The following is a 20,484-nucleotide window of genomic DNA, read 5'->3' on the forward strand; positions in this document are numbered from 1 at the left end:
ATTTAGTCGAAAAAAGCTTTTTCTTTCTAGAAAACGACTCTAACAATCTTAATTAAATATGTGTGCTCTGTGCTGTGGAAGATAAATTCCTTTTTTTTTAATTAATAGGTACATTTTTGGAACGATTTATTACTTGTAGAACAGCTTTTTTAATTTTTGACTTTCTCGTTAATGACTTAACCGTTCAAAATTCTTCGAAAAATTCATTGTTATACAAGAAATTAAATGAAAAACAACGAAGAAAAAATAATTAAATTAATTAAAACTATTTTATTATTTTGAATTAAATGAAAAAATTCATTTGGGGGTCAAGACCGTTAAAAAATATGTCCCTGTTATTTTAAAAATAAATTGTTTCATTATGAAAAATTCGTAATGCCTTTTAAAAAAATGAGCCTTACATTTTTATACTCAACAATATTTTAATTTGATTAAAAAAAAGTCAATAGTTTTTAGAATGGTCCAATTATTTAGACCACAAGTGTAGATAAATCATTTTATCTACGATTATCACCCATGGTGACATTGACATGCAGATGATATGATAATTAGTCACATTCACGCTTAATTGAAAATAAAATAGAAACAAACAGAAATATTGCGATGTTATCACACGATTTAATTAAACCGGCAAAAATGCAGGCTAGAACAATATTTTTTGAGAGTGGTGGGGTCAAAGGAAAATCATTTGAATTTGTTTTGCTTTTTTATTATTATTTTTTATTTACTAATGCAAACGTGCTTAAAATAATAATACAGAACAGACATACAAGCTCTAAGTAATTATAGCAAGTATGAACTCATATGGTAGTTTATTTAGTTGAACATTTGTGTGATCACTTTTATTCTGACACCTTAAACGGGAACGGGTCGTTATTCTGCATTCCAAAATTCTGTATTTGAATAAAAAAAATCTGCTTTTCTATTATTCTGTATATCAAAATTCTGTAAATCCAAAATTCTGTTTTCAAAATTCTGCAAATCCATTATTCTGGCTTTTTGGAATTCTGTATATAGTCCAATAAATGAAGCTAAAAAAAAGGGGGTTACCCTACAAAAGGTCCGGTAGTTCTAAATTTTTGATATGTTGTTAGGTAGCGTTAGTAGATAGAAAAACCAAATTTCCACAACCACGCCCCCTCCGCCCCCTTCAGCATCACCGAAAAACCATAGAAATCTGGCACTTTTTTCACTTTTATGCCCATAACTTTCTTCTGGTGCATTTTATTGAAAAAAAGTTGTTGGTAGACTTGTAGAAAACATAATTTCCTACGAAAATGACCTTTGTAGTATTTTTATACATCCAAAAACAACGAAGTTATGAAGCTTCCAAAAACATGTAAAATTTCGGATTTTGCAATATTTTCAGTTTCTTGTCACTTAACAGTGCTATAACTCTTTAACAATTGACTTTTACGCAAAAGTCTTCATAATCAATCTTATAGACAATTTAATTACCTAAAATAAAATGTAACCCACTTCGATTTTGTGAATCAAATAACCGAGTTAGGGCTAAAATAGTAAAAAAGTATTTTTGATAGTTTTCGACACTTTTTGATTTATCCATTAAATGTATAATTTGTATCCCACAAAAGGTCGGGTGGTTCTTATTTTATATTTAATCAGGTTTTAATGGTAGATTGAAAAAAAATTCATAGCCACGCCCCCTCCGCCCCCTTAACCATACTCCAAAAACCAATTCTGCATTTTTTCAGTTTTATGAAGTTTCATATATGAGTTGATGAGTTGACAAGTACGATTGAAGGAGGTTCAGCTTTATTGCTATATACAACAGGGTGGTCCTTAGGAACAAAAAATTGGGGACGCCCCCTAGAGTGGTTCCAAATCAGGAAAAAAAAGCCCTAATTTTTTCAAATTTGTATTCCTAACCCTTCCTGACCATATTTAATTAAGAAGTTTATATCAAAAATCCGCCATTTACCCAACACTGGACACAGAATATCGCCCTTGCTATAGTAACTTCTTATCAAAATAGGGCCAGGAAGGGTCAGAGATAAAAATTTGAAAAAAATAGGGTATTTTTTTTCCTTATTTGGAACCAATCTAGGGGGCGTCGCACTCAATTTTCGAAAAAGAGTAAAATAAGGACCACCCTAATATACAACTATCAATCGGAAGTTGATACAAATTTAATTTTAATATCTTATTACTTAATTAAAAAAAGTTTTGAAAGCAGAGAATGGTCCTAGTCGTTATAAAGAAATCTAATTTCAAAATTCCAGTTGACCAGTTTTCCTATAATTTTGGTTTAAAATTCCAAAATTTCAGTATTTATCAAGAATCGATTGACAGTTGTAAATCACAATACGGGTGATTATAAAATGGATAATAAAACAGTCAAATCCTGTTTGCCTAAGAAGTATGGAGAAGGTTAAAAGGTTGAGAGTAGTCAAAGCAGCCGCAGGCACAGTTTTGGAAGTCATTCGGTCTAAAGTTTACAATACAGATGAGTACCCTTACCCATCCTCTATTTTTTGAAACTGTAATACTGAAGAATAAGAGTGGCCCTTTGGATAAATGGAAAAGGAAATGTTTGGCCTTATCCCATGCTGTTATAGCTGCTGCTCGTCCCCGATCCTTCCTTTCCCCCTTCAAACAAGAATAAGTGTATATGTATAGGAAGGTCCTGAGCTTCTCATTTATATGATTACATCCCTTGGCTTTTCATCAAATCACCACGAGGTGCAGCTACTTTAAGTTTCTACTATCATGCAACCACAACCACCCCTGATTCAACTCGAACGTAAGGATGCTTTCTTCCAGTTGCGCCAGAATTAGTATCTAAAGCAGGTACCATAGAGCTTCAAAGATTTTTGAGGAAGACATCGACTTACTATACCTAGGGCAGAGAACGTGTATGTACCTTCGAAAACCTGGGAGGACCAATTTATCTGATGAATTCTCCATTTTTCACATTCAATTCTATGGAGAACGTCTCATTCATGCCATAAGTGAATGTGACACCACCTCAAACATCTTTGTTTTCGGAAAAAAACAAATTTTGCAAAATGTTTCAAAAACCCCTCTGCTCTTGAAGCTGCAGAGAAGCTAAGGACCCAAATGCCAGAGATCAGAAAGTATCGGAGGCGGAAGAACATATCTTGTTGGCTTTATATGGAGAGGACAGTAGTCAATCTCTAAGCTCTCTTCGATATTTCAAATTTATGAGCAGTTCAACTAACTTAATTTGTGCAAACTACCGCGTACAACAGATCCAGCACACTTTCATTTCCTCCGGACTTATCACCAGATCATGGCGTGGATGGGTATTGAGAAAAACCTCTGGAATGGGGCTGGACGAGAGGATGCCACGTATTGCAACCCATTAAAACTGTGCAAGATCCTGCTCCCCAAAAATTGATGAAAGCTGTGTCATGCAAATACCTATGTGCCTAGATGCATTGGAGCTGGCAGATGCAGGAAAGAGGGACTTAAATGTTCCACATTCTGTAAGTTTTGCTGTGGACAATCCTGTCAAAATCGTCCACTTGAATTTTTTATGAAGATGTCGACGAAGAAGATCAGATCATCGATCAATTTGAAGAAAAATTCAACGAAGCCAACTTTTCTCATAATTCACCATCTTCAACTCCACCTATTACTTCTATATTTCCCCACCTGCTACCCCTTCCCATCATAACGCAATTCTTTTACCTTGCGCTTTATAAGCGCATGAGATATTAAACTAGGTTATTAAGAAATACGACTTTTATTAAATAAAAACACTTACTATTACCTGGTTCTTATCAAAAGAATAAAGTTATGAAAATGAATTCCCTACAAAAGGATTTTTGGCTAAAAATTAAAAATTAGGAAGTTATAGCGCTGTAAACAGGTAAGAAACTGAAAATAAAGAAAAACGGAAATTGTAACTTTTTTTTGAAAATTCTTAGTTTGGTGGATATTGGATGTGCAAGTTGTAGAAAATTTTGTGTTCTACAATTTTGCACATTAATTTTTCACATTTAAATGACCAGAAGGAAGCTATGGGCATAAAACTGAAAAAATGCAGAATTGGTTTTTGGGGTATGGTTAAGGGGGCGGAGGGGGCGTGGCTATGAATTTTTTTTTCAATCTACCATTAGAACCTGATTAAATATAGAATAAGAACCACCCGACTTTTTGTGGGATACAAATCCTTCATTTAATGGATAATTAAAAAATTTTCTAAAACTATCAAAAATACTTTTTTACTATTTTAGCCCTAACTCGGTTATTTGATTCACAAAATCAAAGTGGGTTACATTTTATTTTAGGTAATTAAATTGTCTATAAGATTGATTATGAAGACTTTTGCGTAAAAGTCAATTGTTAAAGAGTTATAGCACTGTTAAGTGACAAGAAACTGAAAATTTTGTAAAATCCGAAATTTTACATGTTTTTGGAAGCTTCATAACTTCGTTGTTTTTGGATGTATAAAAATACTACCAAGGTCATTTTCGTAGGAAATTATGTTTTCTACAAGTCTACCAACAACTTTTTTTCAATAAAATGCACCAGAAGAAAGTTATGGGCATAAAAGTGAAAAAAGTGCTAGATTTCTATGGTTTTTCGGTGATGCTGAAGGGGGCGGAGGGGGCGTGGTTGTGGAAATTTGGTTTTTCTATCTACTAACCATACCTAACAACATATCAAAAATTTAGAACTACCGGACCTTTTGTAGGGTAAAACTCCTTTATTTACTGGACTAATATTCCAAACTTATACATTTTTATCTTGCCTGTTGAACAATTTATATTTAATTAACAAATTAAGTATAACAGTGTATAAGAGCCGTTTGCTAAAACGAAACTTAAGGATTTATGTTGTACATAAAACCTTATGTGACAGTCTATGCAGAGGAAATATAAGGGAATATGAGCTTATGTTCTACTTAAATAACCCTTACCTTACAAAAAAAAAACAAATACAAAATAACAAAAAACAATTTGATAAAATATGTACAATGTACACAATGAAGATTCTTGGTTAAATATTACTCGTGTTTTGGTATTCAAGGTATGTCATTGCCATATCCAAATTAATTGGGGGGATACTTTACTTCAAAGCATTTTCTGCAAAGAAAATACCAAAGACTAATGCAAACGTGCTTAAAGATCTGTATTCCAAAATTCTGTAAATGATAAAAGAAAAATTGTTTTGATAATGTAAAAATGTTCACAGAATTTTAGAATACAGAATTTTGTATTTACAGAATTTTAAAATACAGAATTTTGAATTTACAGAATTTTAAAATACAGAATTTTGGAATGCAGAATTTTGAAATCCGAATATTGGCCCATACAGAATTTCGACCCCAACCCACCTTATACACATTATTATTTATTTTATTGATGATATTTGCATAATCTTATTATAAATAAGGGATCAGCTTTTCGAGATCTTGACAAGAGTAGTAGATACCTACATATATGTATTATAAATTTATTGAAACTTCAATAACTTTTGAATGAGATACCTAAAACTGATCAGTTTTGTTTGGCTATTTTAAATTATACTCGGGCAGTCTTCGACATTTGATAAGATAGTATTATAAAGTTCAATACTAAATGATGAACTGTAATAAGATTGTTCACTTTGCGTTAAACTTATTTCCAACTTTGTATGACAAAAGTTTTTTGTCATTAGGTACAATACATTTCATATACTAAATTGAATAATTAATATAATTAAAGACGGCCACAAATGTAAATAAATTCAATTAATTTTTCTTTGTTCAGCTGTAACTAACCTAGACTTCACCCAAAGAGTTTCCCTTTTTTATAAAAAAAAAAATTGCAAATATTAATGTGCTAAGGTTTAGATTATTTATTTTTATAATTGCTGAGAATATAGGGTGATCCCATTTAAATTCTTTGTTCAGTTAACTTTACTTACATCAGAAAATACGTTTGGATACAATGGTACAATAGGTGTGTTTTTTATTACAACCGGGCTTAATTGGACAAAAAAAAAAACCATCAGGGCTTAACCGATAATCTTTACAGAAATGCATATTGAGTGTACTGAAATCAGCAGACAAAAAAATATTAGAGTAATCATATTTTTCGGGTTTTTCTTGTACGTTTTAAAATGAGATACAAAAATGTATACTAGCAAAAGTAATAAAATACATTTTGTCATTCAAGTCAGTCAGTTTTCACGTTTGTAAACAAATTCTAAACAATTTTTGAAAAAATTAGTTTGGTAGCACAGATTTAAAACTGTTCAAAAAGTTAAGCCCAGAGAAATATTCGGGCTAAACAAATAAGCCGAAGGGGCTAAGGTGTTGTTGCATTTAACATGTAATTGCTTTTTTTTGTTCAGTTAAGCCCGGTGGTAAAATACACCTAATGATTGAATTTGGCATTAACGAATACATAATTATGTAATGAAGGTAAGAAATTTAAATGCCAAAATCTTCAACTGTATCAATATCAAAAAATATGGTTTAAATGTCAAAACATTAATTTCATTCTCTTAAAGCTTTTTTAACAGTTTTTTTTTCTTCTAAAATTATGGACCGGTATACCGAGCTATTTGATGAAATGTGCTTTTGTGCATTTTTATATTCAAAATTTTAGATCGAACTCTCCTCGAAGTTAAGAAAAAAAACTGCAAAAAGACAAATTCGTGTATTTTTTAAATGTAAGTTCAGCACAAATTGAACCAATTTACATATAGGAAATCGTTCCTCTAAGAACGTCAGAATCACCCTTTAGCAAATGCATATTTAATGACTTTTTAATTAAGCAAGTGAACGATTATTATTTTTTGTCTAGGTAAGAGATAGCGTGTTTGTATTTTTAAAAAACACGTGCGATGATTAATCGAAACTGTTACCAAAACATCAAAACTGTTACGTTTTAAAGTAGAAAAATTTATTAAAGCAAACTTTAAGATAAGAAGCAAACAAAGCGAATGAAATGAACACGCAATATAATAGGTCTATGTTTAAGTTTTTTACTGATAGTATTTTTTCTTAATAACATTTAAAATCATAAATGTAATTTTTTTAAAACGAGATGTTTCATTTCATCAGATTTGTGCTTATCGAATAACAAATGTAATTGATTAAAAATTATACATTAGCTGCATAGATTAACCTTTCAAATATAACACTTCAAAATCTAATAAACTTTATCTATCGACAAAATCAGACAAAAACAACTATGGTTAAGCAACAGCCTATGATAGATATTCTAATCATTCGATTGATACTTGAGTTGCCAGATTGTCTAACAAGAAGGGTAAATATGCGCTTTCCTTTTTACGATTGAAAACACTGGTGTGTTAATAATTGAATCATTTATTTGCAAAACATGATAAGTCCACTTTTTTTCAAAATTCGTTTTTTTGACTAAATTTGTACTCCAGGGATAACCACGTCTGTCTTTAAAATATGAAGTATCTACTCCATCTAAATCCGATTTTACAGCTACGCGAAATATTTTTTTAGTATCAAAAACAGAATAAGTACCGGACTTATCATCTTTTGAAAATAAACAACAGTTTTTTTTTTGTGTAAATGGTATATTAGATAAATGGCTGAAAATCTTAAGTTTAAAGCTACTTTAAAGTTAAATAAGCAGTCCGGACATTGTATTTTATTCTCAAATACAATTGTTTGATAGACTGGGGTTAAAAGCAAAATTGCATATCCATTTAAAAACTAATTTCACATCCGTTTATTTTCAAAGTATGATAAGTCCAAAAGCGTTTTTATTTTTTATCTTTTGAGCTTTCGCTCCAAAAATTAAAAACGAAACGGCATTTTGTAGCTAGTCAAGAGTTCTACAGAATATATTTTTTATAAATTTTTCTACGCATATCAAAAGAAAATAGAACGTTTTTTTCTCCTCCTGAAAATTTTAAAATCATGGACTTATCATGTTTTGCAAATAAATGATTCAATTTGAGAAGAGATTCTTAACAATTTTTAAAGATTGGTGTCTATATAAATAAGGACTTCCCTTGGTTCTCTTGAGAGAATACTTAAGATATTTCTAAACTAACGATTTAAATTTTTTTAATTTGTTATCGAATAATTTGTTTTCGTTAAAAGCTCTTTTTTTATCAATGCTAAATTTATTCAATTCTCATTTCTATTAATGTCTATTAATGTGGTTAAGTGGCAATTAAAATTGATTTTTCTCCTATGCAAAATTAAAACATAACAGTTTGTATCTTCATGAAATGAGGAACAATATGATACCTACAGGAAAATTAAAAACTCAAAGAATCAAATCTACCAATACGAAATACTTCTACGTATCTACGTAACTTATTTCAATGCGATTCAGTTGTTGGTTGGAATGGACATTGAATCTATAGTTTAAGGGGGGGTTTCCATAGCATTTTAATGGAAGACGGTTGACTAATTGTTGTATAACTTTTGCAGTTTATAAGATAATCTTATGAAACGTACTTTTTTGAAAAGGTAATAAACGTACAAATATTTTTGCATCATTTAAATTTTAGAAACATTTCTTGTGCGATTTTTATAAGGGTCGAAAATGATTTTTTTCCTGCAAATTTAGATTAAATCAGAATTTTGGTTGGGGCACCGTTGTTTATAAACTTTTTATTTATTTTTTTTTTGTTTTATAATGATCAAATGTGTTTTCATGCAGTACGCGAAACAGATTTTTTTTTTTTTTTTTTTTTATTAGAAAAAAAGCTTCGTTAATTTGTTGTAATTTCATGTTTTTTTACTCACTCTTCTTAGAATAACTTTACCGTTTATTAGTGTTTTTAGATGAAACAAAAAGAAAACAATAAAGGGAAATTAGGAGAATCCAATAAAATTTCTAAAATTTAATTTGAAGTTAGTTTGAACGGTTAATTTGATAGTCCAATAAATGAAGCTAAAAAAAAGGGGGTTACCCTACAAAAGGTCCGGTAGTTCTAAATTTTTGATATGTTGTTAGGTAGCGTTAGTAGATAGAAAAACCAAATTTCCACAACCACGCCCCCTCCGCCCCCTTCAGCATCACCGAAAAACCATAGAAATCTGGCACTTTTTTCACTTTTATGCCCATAACTTTCTTCTGGTGCATTTTATTGAAAAAAAGTTGTTGGTAGACTTGTAGAAAACATAATTTCCTACGAAAATGACCTTTGTAGTATTTTTATACATCCAAAAACAACGAAGTTATGAAGCTTCCAAAAACATGTAAAATTTCGGATTTTGCAATATTTTCAGTTTCTTGTCACTTAACAGTGCTATAACTCTTTAACAATTGACTTTTACGCAAAAGTCTTCATAATCAATCTTATAGACAATTTAATTACCTAAAATAAAATGTAACCCACTTCGATTTTGTGAATCAAATAACCGAGTTAGGGCTAAAATAGTAAAAAAGTATTTTTGATAGTTTTCGACACTTTTTGATTTATCCATTAAATGTATAATTTGTATCCCACAAAAGGTCGGGTGGTTCTTATTTTATATTTAATCAGGTTTTAATGGTAGATTGAAAAAAAATTCATAGCCACGCCCCCTCCGCCCCCTTAACCATACTCCAAAAACCAATTCTGCATTTTTTCAGTTTTATGAAGTTTCATATATGAGTTGATGAGTTGACAAGTACGATTGAAGGAGGTTCAGCTTTATTGCTATATACAACAGGGTGGTCCTTAGGAACAAAAAATTGGGGACGCCCCCTAGAGTGGTTCCAAATCAGGAAAAAAAAGCCCTAATTTTTTCAAATTTGTATTCCTAACCCTTCCTGACCATATTTAATTAAGAAGTTTATATCAAAAATCCGCCATTTACCCAACACTGGACACAGAATATCGCCCTTGCTATAGTAACTTCTTATCAAAATAGGGCCAGGAAGGGTCAGAGATAAAAATTTGAAAAAAATAGGGTATTTTTTTTCCTTATTTGGAACCAATCTAGGGGGCGTCGCACTCAATTTTCGAAAAAGAGTAAAATAAGGACCACCCTAATATACAACTATCAATCGGAAGTTGATACAAATTTAATTTTAATATCTTATTACTTAATTAAAAAAAGTTTTGAAAGCAGAGAATGGTCCTAGTCGTTATAAAGAAATCTAATTTCAAAATTCCAGTTGACCAGTTTTCCTATAATTTTGGTTTAAAATTCCAAAATTTCAGTATTTATCAAGAATCGATTGACAGTTGTAAATCACAATACGGGTGATTATAAAATGGATAATAAAACAGTCAAATCCTGTTTGCCTAAGAAGTATGGAGAAGGTTAAAAGGTTGAGAGTAGTCAAAGCAGCCGCAGGCACAGTTTTGGAAGTCATTCGGTCTAAAGTTTACAATACAGATGAGTACCCTTACCCATCCTCTATTTTTTGAAACTGTAATACTGAAGAATAAGAGTGGCCCTTTGGATAAATGGAAAAGGAAATGTTTGGCCTTATCCCATGCTGTTATAGCTGCTGCTCGTCCCCGATCCTTCCTTTCCCCCTTCAAACAAGAATAAGTGTATATGTATAGGAAGGTCCTGAGCTTCTCATTTATATGATTACATCCCTTGGCTTTTCATCAAATCACCACGAGGTGCAGCTACTTTAAGTTTCTACTATCATGCAACCACAACCACCCCTGATTCAACTCGAACGTAAGGATGCTTTCTTCCAGTTGCGCCAGAATTAGTATCTAAAGCAGGTACCATAGAGCTTCAAAGATTTTTGAGGAAGACATCGACTTACTATACCTAGGGCAGAGAACGTGTATGTACCTTCGAAAACCTGGGAGGACCAATTTATCTGATGAATTCTCCATTTTTCACATTCAATTCTATGGAGAACGTCTCATTCATGCCATAAGTGAATGTGACACCACCTCAAACATCTTTGTTTTCGGAAAAAAACAAATTTTGCAAAATGTTTCAAAAACCCCTCTGCTCTTGAAGCTGCAGAGAAGCTAAGGACCCAAATGCCAGAGATCAGAAAGTATCGGAGGCGGAAGAACATATCTTGTTGGCTTTATATGGAGAGGACAGTAGTCAATCTCTAAGCTCTCTTCGATATTTCAAATTTATGAGCAGTTCAACTAACTTAATTTGTGCAAACTACCGCGTACAACAGATCCAGCACACTTTCATTTCCTCCGGACTTATCACCAGATCATGGCGTGGATGGGTATTGAGAAAAACCTCTGGAATGGGGCTGGACGAGAGGATGCCACGTATTGCAACCCATTAAAACTGTGCAAGATCCTGCTCCCCAAAAATTGATGAAAGCTGTGTCATGCAAATACCTATGTGCCTAGATGCATTGGAGCTGGCAGATGCAGGAAAGAGGGACTTAAATGTTCCACATTCTGTAAGTTTTGCTGTGGACAATCCTGTCAAAATCGTCCACTTGAATTTTTTATGAAGATGTCGACGAAGAAGATCAGATCATCGATCAATTTGAAGAAAAATTCAACGAAGCCAACTTTTCTCATAATTCACCATCTTCAACTCCACCTATTACTTCTATATTTCCCCACCTGCTACCCCTTCCCATCATAACGCAATTCTTTTACCTTGCGCTTTATAAGCGCATGAGATATTAAACTAGGTTATTAAGAAATACGACTTTTATTAAATAAAAACACTTACTATTACCTGGTTCTTATCAAAAGAATAAAGTTATGAAAATGAATTCCCTACAAAAGGATTTTTGGCTAAAAATTAAAAATTAGGAAGTTATAGCGCTGTAAACAGGTAAGAAACTGAAAATAAAGAAAAACGGAAATTGTAACTTTTTTTTGAAAATTCTTAGTTTGGTGGATATTGGATGTGCAAGTTGTAGAAAATTTTGTGTTCTACAATTTTGCACATTAATTTTTCACATTTAAATGACCAGAAGGAAGCTATGGGCATAAAACTGAAAAAATGCAGAATTGGTTTTTGGGGTATGGTTAAGGGGGCGGAGGGGGCGTGGCTATGAATTTTTTTTTCAATCTACCATTAGAACCTGATTAAATATAGAATAAGAACCACCCGACTTTTTGTGGGATACAAATCCTTCATTTAATGGATAATTAAAAAATTTTCTAAAACTATCAAAAATACTTTTTTACTATTTTAGCCCTAACTCGGTTATTTGATTCACAAAATCAAAGTGGGTTACATTTTATTTTAGGTAATTAAATTGTCTATAAGATTGATTATGAAGACTTTTGCGTAAAAGTCAATTGTTAAAGAGTTATAGCACTGTTAAGTGACAAGAAACTGAAAATTTTGTAAAATCCGAAATTTTACATGTTTTTGGAAGCTTCATAACTTCGTTGTTTTTGGATGTATAAAAATACTACCAAGGTCATTTTCGTAGGAAATTATGTTTTCTACAAGTCTACCAACAACTTTTTTTCAATAAAATGCACCAGAAGAAAGTTATGGGCATAAAAGTGAAAAAAGTGCTAGATTTCTATGGTTTTTCGGTGATGCTGAAGGGGGCGGAGGGGGCGTGGTTGTGGAAATTTGGTTTTTCTATCTACTAACCATACCTAACAACATATCAAAAATTTAGAACTACCGGACCTTTTGTAGGGTAAAACTCCTTTATTTACTGGACTATGAAGGAAAGGTGTCAAAATGCACTTTTTTAGCATTTTGGTCGTGGGGCAAAGCGTGATTATTTTTTAAAATGTTTTTGTATTTTTTAATGAGAAGTTAATAAAGTTGTTCATGCAACCCGTTTGCCAAAAAAAAATATTTTTTTTATTTACACACTAAAAATTTGATTTTAATAAACCAATATTTGCATTCTGTTTTTGAGGAAGGGGCAGTCAAAGCATCCACAATTTATTTTTATTATTTTTTTTCATTATATTTCAAATCAGTTTCAAAAAAAATATATATATTTTTGCTCACAGTATTTTTAATATAAATTGTTGAAAAAATGTCTATTTTAGCTTTTTTTACTTTGAAAATTCCATTGATCACGCACACATGCAAATTTAGTTCAAAAGAATGCCACGCATAAGCTGGCGCTGATGAACTCTTTTTTTCTGTTCTTTTCTATTTATTGAAAAAAAACTTGCTCTTGCGCTCTCATTTTCTCGTTATATTTTGTTTTTGTTTTTTGTGTTTACATAATATGTACTTTTTTTTTTTGTTTCCTATTTCCTCACTCAGGCAGGCAGAAATCATTCATGAAATTATGAAGATGATGCAGAGAGTAGGTAGATAGTAGATATTTTTTGCAAGATCATTATCTTTTGTTTTCAAAAAGGGTTGTTTTGTTCTTGTTGACTCTTGGGTTTTTTCTAACAATTCATTTCGTGTTTATAATATCGCACCCGCGGTTGCGAGTTGACACTTTTGGGTTTTTTTTTTTTTTGTGTCAGCGAAATTCTTTGCATTGTGTAATATTCACATCGCTCGTGCGGGGATATAGGTAAAGGATTAGATATATGGTATGCATTTGTTTGTGTGTAAAAATGTGTATTGACATTTGACATGTGCTTGTGCACAATGATTGATTTCTATATTTAGGTTGATTTCTGGGTTGTATTGTTTATTATACTACACTCGCGCGTGCGTGCGGGGTTATATAATATAAATATATCGTTTTGTTTTTCATAGTCTTTGTTTATATGTTGCGGATTCGGTTTTTTTTTGTAGGTTTGTAGGTATAATAGTTATATTTTCGCGGGGGAATTTCAAGGTTTAAAAAAAAGTAACTTATAAGTTACACTGGTCAACAAGCTTTTTGCCACAAGAACCAAAATATACTTTTCTATATGTTTTTGATATGCTGAACTCGAATCTGAAGTCAGAAAATGTTTATTGGCCTCCGTTTTTGAAATATTACCGTTAGAAAATACCGAAAAACGTCATTTTGGCTGTTTTCGAGGTTATGTTTTTATGTGGGGTAGTTCCTTATGAAAAAATTTGTAACGGTTCCTATAAGAACTGGTTTTATTCTTTCAAAAAATGTTTAAATCTTTCCAATATCTTTTTTACTTCCCGAGATATTTAAAATTTAAGGAGTGGTCTTTGACTCAGAAATAGCACTGGCCAAACAAATTAAACTTTTTTTGCCACAAGAACCAAAATATACTTTTTTAAAGGTTTTTGAGTTGCTGAACTCGAATGCGCAATCAGAAAAATGCTATTGGCAACAAATTTGTTTATAATGAATTACCCCACATAAAAACAGAAGCTAGAAAAGAGCCAAAATGACGTTTTTCAGCATTTTATAACTGTTATATCTCAAAAACGGAGGCCAATCAAATTTTTTTTGACTTCAGATTCGAGTTCAGCATATCAAAAACCTATAGAAAAGTATATCTTGGTTCTTGTGGCAAAAAAAAAGTTCAATTTTGTTGACCAGTGTTATTAATGCTGCCTTATTTTTGTTTCCTAATAATGTAGGTATAGGTAAATAAAAAACAAAATCGATTCAACTGAGTTCATTGCATTGGTGACTCTAAAAAAATCTTTATTAAAAAGGTGTTGAAAGTAAATTGGATTGATATCGAGTCCATCCTCAAACAACATATAGATAAGAACCTAAACATTCTATATATTGTAAGTAAATACATTTCCATGTCAGCCGGCACGCGCGTGTGCGAGATAAAAAATTGCTCAACGAAGAACAACTGAAAAGTGAGCAAGAACCTGAAAACCAATCCTTCTGCGCATCTACTCATATTTTTATACAAACTACACAAAGGATACTGTCAAGTATATTATATCAATGCACCCATATAACACATCCTCTACCTGCTTCTCCGCTGAACAACTATAATTATTATTATAATGCAAAAAATTTCTCTGATACACAAAAAACTCAAATGCCATCCACAACAGCAACATGGAAACAAGTTTTCATTTCAAAAATAAATAGGTATACACTCCAGAAATCTTTCATGAAAATATTGAATTTCAAACCAGTTTTCGTCCACAAACACCATATCCATATAAAGATCTATGTAGTATACCTACATCCATTTGCATGTCACCCCGCACGCGTGAGTGCGATGGCGATCTCACAAAGAGACAATGAATGAAAACCATAACCAACATCCTGAGAGTAAAAAACCAGAGAATTCGATGGCGAGAGAGCGAAACACATTCACTAATACACACAAATGCTTTTACATGAGATTTGACTTTGCTGAAAAAGGGAACCCAGTCTTAATAGCATTAACAGAGAGTAAAGTATACTCTTTCGTGTTCGGTTATAGCCAAACGAACTGGTTTGTAACTTGCATGACTTTATTGGTTCTATTAGCTTGATTGTAAATCTAATTATTTTGATTTTATTTATTTATGAAAGAAAACCTTTTCAAATATTCGATAAACTATCTACAATCCATTACTGTTCCTTAAATGTTAATGTTGGTAAATTTCATAAATATTTACAATAAGTACAATCCCAATGTTAATTTAATTACGTTTTGTACCTATATTTTTTGCAAATATAAACGTGATACATTTTTCAACAATTGTATTTACTTAAGCTATCGCTGAGAAAAAGCCGGTTTTTTAATACCCTGACTTAAGTTGTTGAAAGCCGGTTATACTTTTCTGTTGACATACAAAAGATTATAATATAAAAAAATTACACTCAAGTAATGAAGTGATGGGGTTGATGGATATTTTTGTTTGTTTGTTATTATTTTTCAACGATACATTGACAATAATTAACATAGATAAAAAGATACGTTAAAGTAAACAAAAAAATGTTCTACAAATGACTATCTTTTTGCTGCAATAATTCAATTATATGGATATTTACTCTTCGTGTGTTCGTATTTGTCATAATTTACTTATCAGTATCAGGGTTGCCAACTTTTAATAGGGGCTGTTTGTAGAGTATAAATACATTTTGAGAATTCATGAAATTAAAATAATGTTTTTCACCAAAACAAGGGTAATAAATCTATATAAATAGAAAAAGATTTATTTTGGGGTGTATTTGTTGAAAGGCATTTTTTTTTAATTGTTGCCAAGTGAAAGTGGATTTTGAGATAAGAATAATAAAACATTTATGCGACTTTAATTTGCTACTTATGGTCATGGATGACAATAAATTAAAGAACTGTGATTTTTATTGTTTTTTTTTTTGGCTTCAAAATTTTGATAAGGCTGGCAAAGGTGGGAACACAATAATTATGATTACTCCTATTTTCATTTTTTTTTCATTTCTTTTATTAAGATATAAACTATTTTACATTGTACTTCGAGATTAATCTCATACATTAACCCTCTGTCGGCACACGGGTGCGAATTTGGCTGGACAAAAATAAAAAGTGGTCACAAAAAAGTGTCTTTATAAGGGTGAAAATACATTTTTTTGGAATTGTGAGTACAATGTTTGAATTCCTCAGAAAATTCTACATCAATTTCATATATCGTCGGTCTCATGAGAAAACCTCGTAACTCCCAAAATCAAAATTTTACAGGAGAGACGAAAGAGTAAACAAACAACAGAGTAGTTGGGAAGAAACGCGCTGTGCAAAATTTGAATTTAAGTCTATTTAGTGTTTTCGGAATGACCCCAAATTTTATTTTTTGTTGCTCCGCTGACATATTTTCTAAAGAATGGCATTCAAAAGTCATTTTTGAAAAAAAAAATGGAGTTACGAGGTTTTCTCATGAGACCGACGATATGATTCTCTATAAAATAGTGAGACCGAAAAAAGTTTTAGCGACATGAAAAAGTATATAAACCAAATTTGCAAAAAAGAGGTGTGCCTACAGAGGGTTAAGAAAAAGAATGTCTTTTGTACCCAAACGACTAATATTTCATTAGTATTTCTAAAATTTAAATTCAACGGAGATCAATGAATTCACGATAGCATAGGTCATTGTGACAATTTATTAAACAAGGATTACGTACTGGATCTAAGCAATTTAGACAACGCGTTGCAACGGGGTTGTAAAAATATAAAGAAATACATTTGAAGAAAAAAAAAAAAATATTTATTAAAAATTGTAGGTAATAACAGAAATATTATTTGATATGTCAAATAGCAAATTGAATGCACACACATTTTGCATTGAATTTTACATTATGCAACATTACTTTTATCAGCAATAACATTTTTTTTTTTAATTCAATAATCTTAGTTTGCAATAATTTGCATTTTAATTTTTTTTAATTAAGCTGAACTTTTTTCTAGTGTTAACTTAATCTCAGTTCATTTTTTAGTAGTTTGGCGATTCAAGGGCAGTTTCATAGTCAGCACTTCTGATTAGGGATGGGTAGGCAATATACAGGGTGTCCCACAGTCACCGCCCCAAATGAAAACCATGGATTCCTGAGGTTATTTTAAGTCGAAAAACTTAAGAGGTAATTTTCTCGTTTTCGTCCCGTTTTCGAGTTACCAAGGTTTTTATGATTTTTGCTCTCTTGTCCTTTAACTGGCCTTATCTTTGCCAAACTACGTTTGATTTGAAAGATTTTTTTTGCAACCAATCAAGAATTTATTGCAATTTAAGTCTCAAAACTTTTTTTTCTGCGGACAACCGTTTCTCCACAATTTTGCATCAAACACAATTTTCTTCGTTTTTTAAGTTGTTTTTTACACTTTCATATCATTTAAGTCAAAAAAACACGTTAATTAGTATTAATTTTTTGTGCTTTTTATTAAACCCCAGTTTATTTTCATAAAAAAATAGGTTTTATTTCATAAAAAAGGCTACTGAAAGTAATTAAAAAAAATAAACAAACTGAGTGAATTAAAAAAAAATAATTTTTCAATACAAAATTAATTTAAATGAATTAAAACTTTTTCTGAGCTTTATCTATTTATTCTTTTCTTAACCACAATTGATCAGAAAAAGTTTTTAATTCATTTAAATTAATTTTTTATTTAAAAATTATTTTTTTTTTCATTCACTCAGTTTGTTTATTTTTTTTTTAATTTCTTTCAGTAGCCTTTTTTATGAAATAAAACTTAATTTTTTATGAAAATAAACTGGGCTTTAATAAAAACCACAAAAAATTTATACTCATTAACGTGTTTTTTTGACTTAAATGATATGAAAGTGTAAAAAACAACTTAAAAAACGAAGAAAATTGTGTTTGATGCAAAATTGTGGAGAAACGGTTGTCCGCAGAAAAAAAAGTTTTGAGACAAACTTAAACTGCAATAAATTCTTGATTGGTTGCAAAAAAAATCTTTTTAATCAAACGTAGTTTGGCAAAGATAAGGCCAGTTAAAGGACAAAAGAGAAAAAATCATAAAAACCGTGGTAACTCGAAAACGGGACGAAGACGAGAAAATTACCTCTTAAGTTTTTCGACTTAAAATGACCTCAGGAATCCATGGTTTTCCTTTGGGTCGGTGACTGTGGGACACCCTGTATATAAATATATTAAAAAAAAAAAAAATCGACGCAAGCAACAGACGAAATTCCATACACGATTTAAACTCAGAAAGTGATTTTTAAATAAATCGTGGAATTAAGGTTCCTTCCACCTGTCCATCCACTTTTTTCTATGAGTGATGTTCATACCATATACCTACCTACCAATTATCCCTAACCTATGAAATTTTTGAGGTCTATTGATAAATTAAATTGATTGATCGATTTCGGTTTCAGGGTATAGAAATGGGTTATAGTTACCTTTATTCTTCTTTATTTCTTACGTTCTTAAAAGGTTTTTCATTGGAATGCATTTCAGTCCAAGTGTTGCCAGTTGTTATTGAAAACCGAAATTAAAGTTGGCATGAATAAAGAATCAATATTAATTATAAAAATTATATATTTTTTTATATTTTTCAAAAGGATGTTTACCTATAATATTTTTGGAGTATAAAAGCAATAAGTTTGAACGAACAAAATTTATCTAACAAAGCGTTTAAGACAAACAACTAAGCAAAAATAAGTCTAAAATTTGTGTGAATTAAGATAAATCAGACACAGACACATCTGGCAACACTGGATTAGATATATCTATAATTTCATTTGGATTTTCTTTAAGAACAACATTTTAGAAAACCACTCCCTTTTTCTTGAAATCATTTTTTAATCTGTTCTTATTTGTCTTTTTTTTCTACCGCAGACATATCCCGTCCCGATTCAACTAAGATAGAATCATAAATATAATCTATAATATTAATGATCTTTGATAGGATAGTTATGTTTTTTTTTTGTGTTACTTTGTGAAGAATGATCGAGATTGATAAAAATGTAAAATTAGATTTGGAATTTGTTATTTTTTTCTTTAACATTTTTTTTTTTTTTCAAAATCAATCACATTTAATTTTGAATTTATTAACAAACAAAAATTAAATAAAGGGATATTTTTTATTAATTATTGTTATATTATTTATTATATAAAAATAATAAATAAAACAATAATTAAATATAACAATAATAATTAATCCATTACAAAATAGTTTGGGTTAATTTAACAAAATGTGAGTTTCCTCTATAATAGAGTTTAATTCTTAGCTATTTTAATTAATTAATTATTAATTTAATTATAGTTAAAATATTATGAAAACAAAAACAATTGTTATAAAATCAGATATTGTGAAATAAGAACTAAGTTTGATAACAAAAAACCACTCATCTAAAATATATAGCTTAGTAATCTTTAAAATATCTCAAAATAATAGCTCTAGCAATGTAAGATCAGTATTTTCTTGATTGCTTTAATTCATGGATCCAACCCCACTAATAACCTTTAGTCATGTGAAATTTGATGTGTACTTTTTCACACTGGGATTCAATTAAGTGATAAGCTTTTAGCACGTAAAATTTTTCAGTAATGACTAGTAGTTTTTAATCAAAACAAATTTAAGTGTGCAAAAATACAATTTTTAATTAGTTTTAAAAGTAAGATTTTAAAATGTGTGAGTTTTTTTTTTAATGTCATTTCAAGTACTTTTTTGTCATTAATATATTTAATTTAATTGCACCTAGTAAAATCTTTAAAAATGTGGTTTCTGCAAAAATGCATTTTTGAATTTAAATTGAAAACAAAAAATTTGGAGGCGAACAGACAGGAAAACCGATACACATACAAACAGACAGTTTATCGAATCACTTTTTTCAACTTCTCTTTCATTGTTGGTTTAGATTGGATATTAAGCCAAAAGAGATTGTTAAATTGTGAAATTAAAATGTCACCACTTATTGTCAAACATTTTCAGGCAACTAATCCTTTCTCAAATTTGATAGAAACAGTAGGGTTACCCTCATTCTCCCACTAATATACGTCATTGCACAACTCACAAACCCTGCTACAGATAACGTAACTAAATCAATTTAACTACGCTACACATCGCATATTGCATTTTAGAGATACAACCTTCATAATAGCGCCAAAAAAGGAAGAAAAAAAAGTTTCAAGAGCATAAAAGTGCTGATAACAAGTTCAATTTCTGGCAACTCTTCGTTTATCGGCTACAAATAGAAAATACAAATTAAACTTTGCAAAATATCGAAAGTGACAACTCGATCAATATGTCTTCTTTTTTTTTTTTTGCAAACTTTGAGATACGTTTTTATTACTGTAAACCATTTTTGGCAAAATTCCTTGAAGT

At 30.6% G+C, this 20,484-nt stretch overlaps 1 protein-coding gene across 1 annotated transcript in view; it reads right to left on the reverse strand.

Annotated features, from left to right (window-relative positions):
* The window catches only part of LOC129918289 (facilitated trehalose transporter Tret1-2 homolog), a 36,586-nt gene that overhangs the window by 15,476 nt on the left and 626 nt on the right, over positions 1-20,484 (reverse strand). The window lies entirely within an intron of this gene.

This window comes from Episyrphus balteatus, chromosome 4 (assembly GCF_945859705.1).
Source record: "Episyrphus balteatus chromosome 4, idEpiBalt1.1, whole genome shotgun sequence".
NCBI classification, from domain to species: Eukaryota; Metazoa; Arthropoda; class Insecta; order Diptera; family Syrphidae; genus Episyrphus; species Episyrphus balteatus.